Consider the following 14,883-nt stretch of genomic DNA (forward strand, 5'->3'; position numbering starts at 1 on the left):
AAATCTTTAGGTCTTTCCTCATGGGCTGTTCAAATTCTTCAAACAAGTAGGTTGCCAGATTTAGCAAAGAAAAATATAGGATGCCCAATTTAATATTATCCTATTTAAGTGAAGAGTAATTTTTTATCATAAATGTGACCCAATTATTAATGGGGGTATAGTTACATTGAAAAATTATTCATTCTTTACCTGAAATTCACATTTAATTGAGCATCGTGAATTTTATCTGGCAACCCTATAGACAAGCCTCTTATAATCTCCTGCCTGGGGGTGTAGAATCCTTGCTGCCGACATTCTTGGAGGTAGGTTCAAGCAGAAGACTGAGGTTACCATATTTCTTATGTAAGTTTTCAAACAAATGCCTGTTTTGAATATAGTTTCCTATGATCTGTTTTATTCCTGCTGAAGAATAAAGTTACAGTCTTCTGCTGGGGTGGAGAAGACCATTTGGCAACTCAAATCTTGTTAATCTACTTTAAAATTTTACATCTATTTTGAGTTCCTTGTTTACACCTACTTCACTTCTACATCCCCACTTTGAGATGTACTTGTTACCACCAGTCCCTGAGAGTTTTGCCATCTGTGGTGGAAATTGTGTTTCTTCTTGGCTTTCTTTGCAGCCAGTTTAGGATTAAATTTACTCCAGTCTTCTGTGACAGTTATCACTTATCTACCTATTTTTCAATTTTATAAATCCATCCATTTGGGCAGGGAGAAGAAGCAAATATACATCTTCAAATCTTCTTTAACTAGAAGCCGGACTGTCTTTGTCTGTTCAGGCTGGTGTAACAGAATACCATAGACTGTCATACTGGTCATAACAATAGAAATTTATTTCTCGTCGTTCTGCAGACTGAGAAGTCCAAGATCAAGGTGCCAGCACACTTGGTATCTGGTGAGGTACTGCTTCCTTGTTCATATATTGCTGTCTTCTCCCTGTGTCCTCACATGGTGGAAGGAGCAAGGGAGCCCTCTGGGACCTCTTTTATAAGGACACTAATATCATTCATGAGGGCTCCACCCATTAACCAATCACCTCCCTAAGGTCTCAACTTCAAATAACACTACATTGGGGATTAGGTTTCACCATATGAATTTGGGGGGCACACAAATATTCAGTCTATAGCACAGATCTAGATGTTTTAGTAGTGACAAAGAAGAGGTAATCTTAATCTTAAATAAACTCTTCCTGAGAATAAAAAGTGAGAGATTAATTACTAACTCATCTTATGGGGGTATATAATTTGATCCAAAAAATCAGGAAAATATTTACAAGAAAATGAGTTTAATTTTTCTCACAGATATTAAGAAACCATGCCACACAATTTATTGTGTATTATTTATATTAACATACTTAAAAACGTCTTGAGCAAGTTGAATTTACACCAGGAATATAAGGATATTTTTAATATTTAAAAATCAGTTAGTGTCATTAATCAAAAGACACAAAGAAGAAATATATAGCTATATCAAATAGAAGAGGCATCTGATAAAATTCCCCATCTGATGTAATTCAAGAGAAAAACTCACAGTAAATCAGAAATTTTAAAGTAGGGATAACCTATATTTCTACCAAATAATCAAGATTAAATTTCATATTTATCTACCAAATATCAAAAATAAACTTAGTATTTATCATTAGTAGCATTCTAGTTCATGTCAAGAACAACAAAAGGATGCCCACTATCTCTACTGCTAATCAAATTATACTGGAGGCTTTGATCAATTCAGTAATTTGGGAGTAAGAAATAAAAAGTGTGAGAGTATTCAAAAAAATAAATACACACTTTACAGAGAGAAAGATGGTCTACAAGAAAATTGAAAATAATCTACAGGCAAATTATTAAAACTAAGAGTGCAGCACGACTAATGTTGCACAGAAAATATACAAAAGATAATTGCAATTTCATACATCAGAATTTTTTAAATTAAAAACATACTTTTGGAAAGACAGAGGAAATGTAACTGCCTAGGTAAAATCCAACAAACGAGGTTTTAGACTTTTATAGGGAAAATTATAAAACTCTATGAAAAAACATTAAAATACCTGAGTAAAATGATGTATAAGTTTGGAAAGTTTAAATAAAGAAAATGTAATTTAGCTTCTAATTAATTTTTATTTTTATTACAAAATCCCTTAAAGTTCCAATAGAGTTTTTGTGATTTTATAAGGAAATTTAAAAGCTGATTCAAAAATTCTCTTGTGTCAGTAAAGGGTTATGAATAAACCTAAAACTTTGAGGAATAGAGATCGTATGGAGTCACCTTAGCAGATATGAAGACTTTTGATGAAGCTGTAAAAATATAAAATGTGACAAACTGATGCAGAGTTTGAATGCTAAGTCATGCAACTGAGAGCTAAGAATGAGACTCGTTCATATGAAGACACTTATAGAGGTGTCATTACAAATCCAGGAAGGAAAGAGGATCTATTCAATACATAGTGCTCAGGTATTGGAAGAATAAAATTAAATCTCTGTCTCACAGTATATATAAATTACTTTCAGATGGACTAAAGGCCTAAATGTGAAAAAACAACACTTTAGAGTATTTAACAAAAATATTGAAGAATATCACTGTCATTTCGGCATAGAGAAGGCTTTCTTAAATAAGATGCAAAAGGCACAAACCAAAAATTAAAAGAATTTATGATTTGATTTATATCAAAATTATAAATTTCTGCATTTCTAAAGGCACTATAATCAAAGACAAGTCATGCCTTGAGAAAAAAATATTTTCAACAAACGATTAGCATCCAGCATGTTTAAAGAAATGAAAAGCAATAAGAAAAAAGACATCACACAGAACTCATAGATCAGTAAGCCCAAATTGGCGATACAAATATAAACCTACATCATTATAAGTCAAGGAAGTAAAATATGTCATACTCATGAGATTGGAACTTCTTTAAATATGAAAACACTAAATGTTGTTGAAGACGCAAAGGACAGGAACACTCATATATAAGCACGAGGAAGGTGAGAGTGTGACACCACAACCATTCTGAAAAATAACTTGATTATATTTAACCCAGAAACTTCACTTCTAGGCACAAATCTTTATTGAAGCATTGTTTTTAAGAAAGGAAAACTGAAAACAACTTAAGTATTCATCAGCTGGATAACAGGCACATAAGTGTGGTATTTTCATACTGTAGAATACTGTTTAGCAGCCAAAATGAATGAAGAGTGCTATATGCACCAGCATTGACAATGCTCAGAAAGACCACAGGACAGGAGGCAGGACTCAAGGTGGCAGAGTAGGAGGCTATGGAGCTCCTTCCTCAATGAACACATCAAAAGTACATCTACCCCCTCCCCCTGGTAGCCATAAGCTTGTTTTCTACATGTGACTCTACTTCTGTTTTGTAAATAAGTTCATTTGTACCATTTTTCTTAGATTCCACATATAAGTGATATTATATGATATTTGTCTTTGTCTGATTTACCTCACTTGATATGATAATCTCTAGGTCCATTCATGTTGCTGCAAACTGCATTACTATGTGTAAAATAGATAACTAATAAGGATCTGCTGTATAGCACAGGGAACTCTACTCAATACTCTGTAATGACTTATATGGGAAAAGAATCTTAAAAAGAGTGGATATATGTATGTGTATAACAGATACACTTTGCTGTACAACAGGAACTAACACAATATTGTAAATCAACTATACTCCAATAAAAATTAATTAAAAACAAAAACAAAAATACATCTACATGTGGAACAATTCTCACTGAAAACTAACTGGAGACTGGCAGAAAGACTCCCGTACAACCATGGCTGTAAGAAAGATACACAAAGAATTGGGTAGGAAGGGAAGGAAAGCAATCAGACCAGGACCTATGCCCGTGGGAAGGGACTCAGAGGAAAAAGGAGATTACATGGGTGGAGATCCTCCCTGGGAAGTGAGTCATTCAAGCCACACATTGGGAGTCCCAGCCCTGGGGTCCGACACAGGGAAGATAAACCCCTTTCAGTGGTTGGAGGGCTAGTGGGACTCAGAGGAGGGCTGTGGGAAGCCTGGACTCTGCTCTTTAGGAGACAGACTTGCTTGCTTGATCCTAGAACAGGACAGAAAGGGCAGGTTGAAACCACATGTGTGACTGACTGGTATCTTGCGACCACCCCACTGTGTACCCCAGCCTGAGCCAAGCGAATGCTCCAACACCAATCAACCTAAGTACCCATATATATATGGATGTATATATAATGAAATATTACTCATTCAGCCATAGAAAATAATGATATTTTGCTATTTGCAACACTGTGGATGAACCTAGAGAGTATTATGCTTAGTGAAATGAGTCAGACAGTAGAAGACAAATGTTTTCAGTTATATGTGAAATCTAAAAAATAAAACAAATATATATAACAAAACAGAAACAGACTCACATCTGTAGAGGACAAACTAGTGGTTACCAGTGGGGAGAGGGAAGTGGGGAAGGGCAAGATAGTGATATGGGATTAAGAGACACAAAGTACTACGTATAAAATAAATAAAGACAAGGATATATTGTACAGTACACGATAATATAGCCATTATTTTGTAATAACTTTAAATGGAGTATAATCTATAGAAATATTGAATCAATATGTTGTACACCTGAAACCAATATAATGTTCTACGTAAGTCTATTATTCTTCAATAAAAAAATAAAAATTAAAAAAAAATTTTAGTTAATATAAATTAAAATAAAAAGAGCTAGAGGCAAAGAAGTTTCAGGCACATTATCAGCATTTTCAGCTAAAAGGAAATGAATACGGAAATTGCTTCATACCTTTTGGCCATTTAAAAAATTAAAGTCTTTACAAAAAAATAAAGAACATATAGAATCAAAAATGCAAATTAAGAAATAATATGTAAAGTTTAACAGCATTATAAAGTCATGTGTAGTAAATCAAAATATTGTTCTTGGATACACACACAAGTAGCGAAATTATAAAAATATACATGAAAATGATAAATTCCAAATTCAAGATAGATGTTACGTCTGGAGAAAGAATGAGAATAAGGGAAACCAGAAGAGATATACAGTAGGCTTTACCTGTATCTGAACTGTCTAATTTCCTAAAATCCTCCAAGGCAAATTTAGTAAAATATTAAGATAGACAAGATTGTTGTTCAGTATATTATTCTGTAGTTTTTCCTATATGAAATATTTAATAATACAAATTATTATTAAAGACAAATACTGTATGATATCACTTATATGTGGAATCTAAAGAATACAACAAACTAGTGAATAGAACAAAAAAGAAGCAGACTCACAGATATAGAGAACAAACTAGTGGTTACCAGTGGGGACAGAGATGGGGGAGGGGAAAGATAGGGGCAGAGGAATAAGAGGTCCAAACTATTAAGAATAAAATAAGCTACAAGAGTATATTGTACAACACAGGGAATGTAGCTAATATTTTATAATAGCTCTAAACGGAATATAACCTTTAAAAATTGTGAATCACTATATTCCACACCTGTAACTTATATTGTACATCAAATATACTTCAATAAAAATAAAGTTACTGACATAATCACGCACACCCCCAAAAGATTTAGGCATAAAAATAAGAAACTTCGGGAGATAAATGAAAGTTATTTGTTCTATCATGCGACAGGTCACTCTAAAAATGTTTAGCCTTCTTTCTTCACTTTTTTCAGTGGGCGGTCTCTTTCTAGCATGCCTCACCAATGAAGAAACACTCATCATATTTAAAAGATCTAGATCAATTCGTATTATGTCACTGGGCCCATCTAAATGCACACAGTCCACTTGGCCACCCTCTCTCCTGTCTCCAATAGTGGTCATTTCGTTATCTTTACCACCCTTTTCCCAGTTTCTCTCAGCCCCACTCTTTCTTGTCCTTGTCCAATGACCTGCCCTGAGAGGCTTCTCACACACCTGCTCCTATCCCTGCCTTTCCCTTGAGGCCCAGAGGATGTCAGGTCCCTCCTTTTATGAGCTGTTGCTGCACGCTTAGGCATCTCTCAAACACATTTCCTTGTTTTACTGTGTCTTTCTTACCTTCTCTGAATCTGTTCTCTTATCTGTAAAATGGGGGCAATAGATACTAATTTCCAACGTTGTTATAATGATCAAGTGAGATCAAACAGAGAACCTATGTCAATGCTAAATTTTACTGTATAAGCCATATGTATTAAAAGAGTTGTAATTTATAATCTAGGTTTTTAAGTGTAGGAAAATTTTATTGACTTCCTTAGAAGAGTTCTATTTATATAATATTTGTTTCTAAAATATCTACAAAAGCATTTGTGAAAGTAAATTCATGAACATAAATCAGGGAAGGAAAAGAAAAGTAAATGTGTACCAAGTGTTAAGATGGGACTGCAGAAAAGATTTTTGAAAGTTTGCAGAGAATTATTAATTTGATAGTCATTTTGGTTTCTCTCCACTCTACTTTTGTCCCATAAGGTGATATTTTCTCCACCAGAACTAGTCAGAAGAATGCTTGAGTTTTGAAAGTACATATTTTAAAATTCATAAAAATGATGAATTATCTTATGTTTGAATTAGTAAATTGGTATAATGCTTTGTATGAGCAGCAGGGCACCAAAACACTTTTGAACAGTATTATGAAGCATTAAAGATGCTTCCTTTGGACTAACTGCTCATTTCCTAAATAAATTTGATAGCTTTTCTCATTTAATAAAAGGATGAATTGGAAAAATATGAACAGATTGTAATAACCAGAAAATAAATGAACTCAACAACCTGGAAGAGGAACGATTGCCAACAGACTGAATAATAATGTAGACGAACTTTGGCATGCACAGTCTACGTATGAATAAGAAATACAATTTTTGGCATTCAATTTTAGAACAGACTGCCTAGAAGTGGATTTTGGAAAAAATAACCTTTTTAATATCCTAAAAAATGTTTTTCTAAGATTTTTAGTCAACTGTTTTACCTAATAATTTAAAATATCCTGTATCTCTCTCTCGCTTTCTTCCTTTCTTACTTCATTTCAAAAATGCAAAAAAAATCCTGTAAAGTATGACTATAATGAAGATTATAGTTCTTCCTATTTTGATTCCATAATACACACAAAAAGTGGAAATTTTGCTCTTTTGCTTAAATATCTTGATTATAGTTGATATCTCTGAAAAAAGCATCATTATCTTAATAGAAAACTGGCATTTTCATTCCAGCCATTTCCTGCTACCTCAGCTCACAGGCCCAAGCTTGTCCCCTGCCCACCCCCAATCTCTGCCAGTGAAGGGGCTTCCTAGTGTGTGGAAACTCTTCCTCCTTCACAGCTCCCTCCCAGAAGTGTGGGTCCCATCCTTACTTTTTTGTCTCCATTTTTTCTTTTTTCTTTTGCCCGACCCAGGAATGTGGGGATTTTCTTGCCTTTCGGAAGGTTTAATGTCTTCTGCCAGCATTCAGTAGGTGTTCTATAGGAGTTGTTCCACATGTAGATGTATTTGTGATGTATTTGTGGGGAGGAAGGTGATCACATCTTACTCTTCCACCATCTTGAAGGTCCCCTCAGTACTTAGAATCATTTAAAATTTTTCATGTATATCAGATTAAATATACTGTTTCATATATCTATTTTCTAAGAAAAAGTAAGATGAAGATTATTGATTTTTTCCTTTTACCTTGAGACTAATCTGTAAATAAGAAAACTAAACTCTGATTTCTTGTAGGAATCTTTTACTAAACTAAAGGAAGCTTTGTCAATGGAACTCTAAAGAAAAGAAAAACAAAATAAAACTTTTTTTCAAAAGTGTACAATTAAAAAAAGTGTACAATTTTGAATTGTCTAATTCAAATAGTTAATGGTTTATTTTAATCTTGGCAGGCTTGAGAGGGGACAATTTTAGGGAATACAACTTTGGTGAAAAAAGTCAAAAAATTTGCAAAATCTAAGTTTGATGATGACACAGAATCAAACTGATAAATGTTTTAGTTTATAATTGCTCTTGGTAAATTTCTTGTCTGTGGAATAAACAAGCACTTCTTTAAGTGCCTTGGTTTCAGTTGCTTTGAAAAGTAGAATAAAAAATGGGTTTAAGAAACTTGAAAATTGACTCAGGGGGTACAATTTGATTCAAGACATATTTGACTAAAATTTTTCAATTTTCTCGTCTAAGAATAAATAATACCCATTTGTATTAGTCAATGTTCTACAGTGAATCAGAAACAACAGAAATGTTGCTGGGAGAGTTGTAGTTTGAGTCCAAAGACAGTCTGATGGCAGAATTCCTTCTGGCAAGGGAAGGCCAGTCTTTGGTCTATTAAGGCTTTCAACTGATTGAATGAGGCCCAACAACTTGTGAAGAACAATCTACTCAAAGTTCACTGATTTAAATGTTAATCTCATCCAAAAAAACACCTTCACAGAAAGATACAGAATACTGTTAGACCAAATATCTGGGCATCATGGCCACATAAAACTAAACATCAAACCTTCTCAAAAGAATATTCTGAGCATTAAATGATTTCATACACGTAAAGCACTTAGGACATCACTGGCACCTAACCTTCATCAAATGTTAAATCCTATTATTGTTGCTGTTATTAATATTCAAACAGTTACTTTGTTAAAGTGGAATTTTAAAAATGATTAATGTTTTATAGCTTGTATAAGATATTTCTATTGTTTGAACAATGAGACATTTTAAGCGATCATGGAAAACAACAAAAAGATGTAGATAAGAGCTTCCTAGTAAATCGCCCGGTGTTCTCATTCACATTAAACCTTTCCGAAGAGAAATACATTGATGTATCTATCCCAAGGTAAATACACAAAGAAAAATAATTTCTTTTACAGTGCTTTCCTCGGCACTTTTAGAGATACAACTCTTTCCTTTCCAGTGGTAGAAAGAGCTCCGTCCCTCAAATCTGCTGAGGAGAAGTGTCTTGCTTCCTTTTAAAGTTTGTTCTTTCTCTTTCTCTCTTCCTTTTGCTACTGCTGGGGAATCAGTGTAAAATAAAGGTCCATCTCACAAAATCTTAGGCTGCGGTACACCTACATTACTCACATTTAGCTCAAGTGGAGGTGTTTATTACAACCAGGAAAGTTATGAAAGATGTGCAGTTCCCAAGAGGATTTGGCCTCCCACCCAATCAATCATTCACGAATGCACAAGGTTAGAAGCTGGCCTTTCCTCTCTGCACCCACTTCATTGTCGGGTCCTTTACTGCCCGGCTCGCTGATCTAACAACTGAAGCCCGAAGTTCAGAGGTCAGCGGTTTCTTACCCTGACAGTGATGATGTTCTCTCCTTCTTCATTAATTGTGAATTCTGTCAAAGCTTTTTTATGTTTTTGAATCATAGTTTTAGGAACGCTCAGATTCCTTAATAAACCATGTCTTTTCTCAGACAACTTTTCTGACTTCCCATTTATTGCAAGACGGTTTGAAATTACTACCTTTGATTATGAACACCCTTGGTTCTTGTCATTTTTTGCACAGACTTTGAATTGCTTATTTCCTTCTCATGTCATATGGGAGTTCAGTCCGTGTGCAGATAGTTTTGCTGCTTCTGGTATGAAAAAGCACTATGCTGCTGCTTCTCTTTTGTCCCAAGTTCTTTGTTTCTCAGCGTTATTAACAGTTAATCTTCTAAAGGCCTCTGCTCACACTGTAGTTGTATTTGTTCTGGGTGGAGACTGACAGGGTGGACGGTAGGGCAGCTCTGAGCAGCTCAACTGGGCAAATTGAGAAAATGAGGCAAAGGTGTTCTGGGTACACTTTGTGCTAATTTTGGCTTCCCAGCCCTCCAACTCCTGAAGGCTGCTCCTCCCTTTTCCACTCCCCAACCAGCACTCTTCTTCCGCTTTAAGATCCTTCTACCTGGGAGAGACTAATTTTTATTCAAGTGTTAGGTTACTTCTTAATTTCCATTATATATGAGGGCCATAGGAAGAGAGCAATCTTCAACCCAAAGGAATATGAGTTGAACACCCAGGAATGGATAATGTGTCCTTTCAACCATATTATATAGGTGATTACATACTCTATTTGTCTGGGGGTCCTTAGAGAAGGTCTCACCATGAAGTAGATTGTGTTGGATTCCAGGTAAGCACACCAAATGTAACGGAAGCCCCTGGTTTCCCACTCAGATCCCCCTGTCCTGCTGGTGTAGTCATCTTCCAGTTGCTTACCACGTCAGCTGCTAAGGACTCACAACTGTACCCTTCTCAGAAGACTCCCCATCCACCAATTGAAGGCACCTAGCTTGAAAATTCCTGGGCAGTTATTCTTACTTCAGGGACAGCCCATGGCCATGGCCATGGCCAATGGCAGACTGACACACAGGACAAAATCCCAGGCACTCAGCTAAAGCTGGAAGTTCAGTCTCTTGAACTCCTCATGGGCTCAGCTTGAAGCTGGTTTCAGCTGAACCCACATCTTTGCATAGCTTCTACCCATCTTTGCTTCCTTCACCTCATAGGGTTCTCCCAAGAGCACGGCCTCAAAATCACGTGCACAAAAACATACCCTTAGGCTCTGCTTCTAGGGGACATGACTGAAGGTCCTGAGCATATTCTTAGGGAACCAGCAAAGCATGGGACCTAAAAGAAACGAGGGACATTTTTAGAAATTTTAGAAAGTAACATTGTAGCACTTGCCATGAAGGAAATCAGAATTTTGACTTCTTTTTTAGAGTTTCATATTGTTTTTCTTTTGAAATACATCAGACAGGGCACCTCTTGAGTGCTTAGTTACCCTACACATCTTAACCAAGCATTCGTAGTAAGAAAGGACATCTCTTGCACATTCCTATTTGTTTTCCATTCATTCAAAACCACATATCTCTGTGGATTCATGAAAGCAAAAACATAGATAAACTGTAGAATTCACAAATTTAACCATGTGCAAATCTCATAACTACAAATGAATCTTCTAAAAGAAGTGCATAGATGAGTTGCTGGGCGGCAACACCCACTGGAGGGATTTGCACTTGGCCGCTCTAGGAGCCAATTCTGGCCCAGAGAGATGTGGGAGGCTCTGATATATTCTGTATGTGAAAGGAGGTCGACCACTTCCAGAACCCAGTCACAACTGCGGGCTCATTTTGCTGGGCATCCTGTCTAGAAAACTTCCAAAATAGCAGAGAAAACCCAAAGAATTTTTCCATCCATGGCAGCAGGCTTCTGATTGACCATGGAACTGTTCAAATTTGGGTGATCCTTTTATTAGATGGGCTATATCTCTTCAGTTTTTCACAACCCAGAACCATGTCTGTCTACGCTCACATCTCACATTCTAAAGCAGCTAGATTCACCCATGCAAGGCACATTCTATCCATAAAATTGGCACCTTCCTTGTTTTTCTGCATCTTCTCTGGTTCTGCCCTGATTGAATGGTTTTACACCCCATCTCTGATCTGCCTCTGGACCTTCTCATTTGACATTGTTATTTGGGTTCACTTAGGTTTGATTCCTTACTTACCTCTCTTCCCTGCCTCTTCACAGGAACTCCTGCAGATGGATAATCCATTTGGGCATCTTTCAGGTTAAGGGTACTGACACCAGCTCATCCCTCAGGCGCCACTGCCTCACAGTGTCTTAGAAAATGTTCTCAGTGTATCCCTTATGATAGAATAAGACAAACAGAACACAAGGGAAACCACCAAACAGGCAGGCAGCTTTCCACTGTCAAGCTTCCAAGTAGATTAAGCTCTTAAATTCTACCACCTTTGCTCCAAGTACCGTGAGGTCCCAGTGGGGTGAAAGGTGAGCTGATTTCTTGAACCTCTCCGTTGACCTCATCTTGTCGACCAGGGTTTCTCACTAGGGGATTGCTAGCTTATAATCACTCCCCGGCCCACACCTCCGTCCGTGTTACAACTACTAGAGCTCTAAGAACAGGGTCAAAAATCTTTTTTTTACTATGACTACATCTACTGCTTGCTGTCTTTCATTGCACACCCACTATGGGACAGGAACTGTGCCAGATACTTTCAGAGTCATCATTTTTAATCCGTACTGCTACGTGCAGGCTAGGTAGTAACTCCATCCTGCACATGAAGTTGTGGTTTAGAGGAGTCCAAGTCAGATATTAAGTGATATATTTGGATATAAACCCACATGCATCTGAGTTCCAAGCCTTTGTGCTATTACCTCCCTTTTTTTTAGCGTCTTCCAGCTGCTCACCTTAACCTAGCAGCTATCCATTTGCAGAGCCCCTTGTATTAGCTACCTATTGCTGCGTAACAAGCTTAGTGGCTTCAAACAACACACATTTATTATCTCAGTTTCCATGGGTCAGGAGCCTGACCATGACTTAGCTGGCTCCTTTGCTCAGGGTCTCAAAAACTGCAATCAAGGTGTCAGCTGGACTTCCCTCCTTTCTGGAGCTTGGTGTCCTCTTCCAACCATTAGCAAAATTTATTTCCTTGCAGCTACATGCCTGTGAGCCCTGGCTTCTTACTGCTGTTGGCTGGGGGGTCCTAAAGGTCTCCCCTTTTATGTCCCAGGGACCCACTCTCCTCTCCAGTGTGTTACCATGGAGTCTTACAAATGTAACATAACCAAATGAGTGACAGCCCAACACATTTGCTGTATTCTATTGGTTAGAGGCAACTCACAAGTCCCTCCCACACTCAAGGGGAGGGGATCCTACCAGGAGTAGATTATTGGGGGGTGATATTAGGGGTGTCTGCCAGACTCCTTTGCCAAAGTTCTCACAGGGCTGCTGAGGAAGGTTAGGAAAGCATGGCCCAGAGCAGGAGGGATGAAGTTTCTGCTGCAGCAGCTGGTCCCAGCTGCCATTTTCCTGCCCCAGTTATTTATCTACTTTGCTGGGGCAGGGTGACAATTTGGTCATAGAAAGCTTTGATATCCGTGATGGAAGGTTCTTTATAAATCCAGAGTACATTTTTCCTCCAAAAGAAAATAGAAAGAAGTCATCTGTTGCTAGGGAAACCACAACCTTTCCCTGTGCTTATTTAGAAAAGACACATATTCAAGACTCTTCTCTGTAGGAACAGAGATTGTGCTTTATGATGGTGAGAATAAACAAAGAAAAAAATATTCCACTCAAAAAAAACATCCATTATTTTGTGTCTTGTGGAAAATACTTTATTCTCCAGGGGTAGGGTGGAGCTCCATTCAAAATTCACCCCTCTTCCCCCTTGATATTTATGTCTTGTTGGCATATGAAACTTCATTTGAGGTCGTCAGAATCTTTGGATCTGGGCAAGACTGGAGAAGCTGAAGGGATCCTGGACAAACCAGCAAACACCTGTTCCAGGAATGCCTAGTTAAAAGGCCACGGCACTCCCCCTCGTGCCCAGTCAGGGGTCTCCAAGCATTTTAAATACTCTTAGTGCACCATCATACGTCTTGATTATTGCTAAACTATCACATTCTTGTTTAATTTTCGGGTGTCTGGAATTTGAGCTAAGCCCCACCGCCTTAGACCTTTCGATCCGCGGCATCCCCTTTGGGGCAGGGCTGGGGCTGCCTCTTCCAGCGCCCGCCACGGGCTGCCTGAGCGATGCCTCCAGGCTGCCGGCCAGGCTGCCACCTCTCCCAGCCCAAAGGAACTACTAGCTAGAATCTCTGCCGTGATCTCCTGGGGATAATTTACTTGTAAAGGGTGGAGGAGAGGCAAGATGGGGCAAGGAGGCGATAATAACTGGAGCGTTCTGACCTGCAGAAATACTATCACGTAACAATGGTGGGTGTCTAGGAACAGGACCTTGCGTAGACTCAGAGTCAAAAATGAAGAGAAAAGGCATCTGAAAATGAAGGAGAATATTATTTTGGCTTGGCCTTGTGTGTCTTCTCTATGGGACTAATTCTTCTGCTGTTAGTTACTGTAGGGAAACTATCCCAAAGCGAAGTTTATGTCTTCTCTTCCTAGCTGGGGAGCTGTGTGCTCTTGGAGATTTTCCTCCCCTCCTCCTTCCACAGGCCCACATCATCCAGGGGCTGGGGAGAGGGGTGTGGACCCAGGAACCAAGGCATCCAAAACCCATCTGCTGGGCAGGCAGAGCACTGCAGAGGGTTAGCTGCAACTGAACTATAGATAGTTAACGAATAGGTGAACAATTATTTTATTCCTTGCTTGTCTCAGACATGCCTTTCATATTGATCTTTGTGAGTCAAGGCCTGTGCTGATGGCACAATAGTTTACTCATTATTGTGCTGACTACGTCAGGGCTTGTTAATTCAAGCTGTTAAGTTCTCTCTTGGAAAACTTCTCAAATGATTGCAACCATAGTTTAAACTAATCTTAATCATAAAACAATAGGAATAAGTGTGGAATAAAAAATTCATTCCTTAGTTTAACATAAAGAGTTAAAAATGTAACTCTTTTTTTCTTTTTGCGGTACGCGGGTGTCTCACTCTTGTGGCCTCTCCCGTTGCGGAGCACAGGCTCCGGACGCACAGGCTCAGCGGCCATGGCTCAGGGGCCCAGCCACTCCGCGGCATGTGGGATCTTCCCGGACCGGGGCACGAACCCGTGTCCCCTGCATCGGCAGGCGGACTCTCAACCACTGCGCCACCAGGGAAACCCCTGATTATCATTTTGAATCCACTTTGAACGCTTATATATAAATTTCTTATGTACTTTTATTTTCTGATTTTCCTTTGAAACATTATACTTCTCAAAATTGTCAGATTGTGGATGGAGGTACATAAACCAAATACCTGGATGAAAACTGAATATTTAGTAAAACAACTGGTTATTTCTAAGTATTTTATACTGATTAGATAAGTGATTACATTATTCTTTTATTTTTAGACCTTTCATACATTGTCCTATATATATATACACAAGTATATACACACATATCTCCTGATAATGCTGTATTTGGGTATTAATCTATTTTACTTGATTATAAAAATAATATTTTTGTGTGTGGGTGTAGTGTATTGATATCTTTTTAAAATTC

The sequence above is a fragment of the Pseudorca crassidens genome, chromosome 4, assembly GCF_039906515.1.
Source record: "Pseudorca crassidens isolate mPseCra1 chromosome 4, mPseCra1.hap1, whole genome shotgun sequence".
NCBI classification, from domain to species: domain Eukaryota; kingdom Metazoa; phylum Chordata; class Mammalia; order Artiodactyla; family Delphinidae; genus Pseudorca; species Pseudorca crassidens.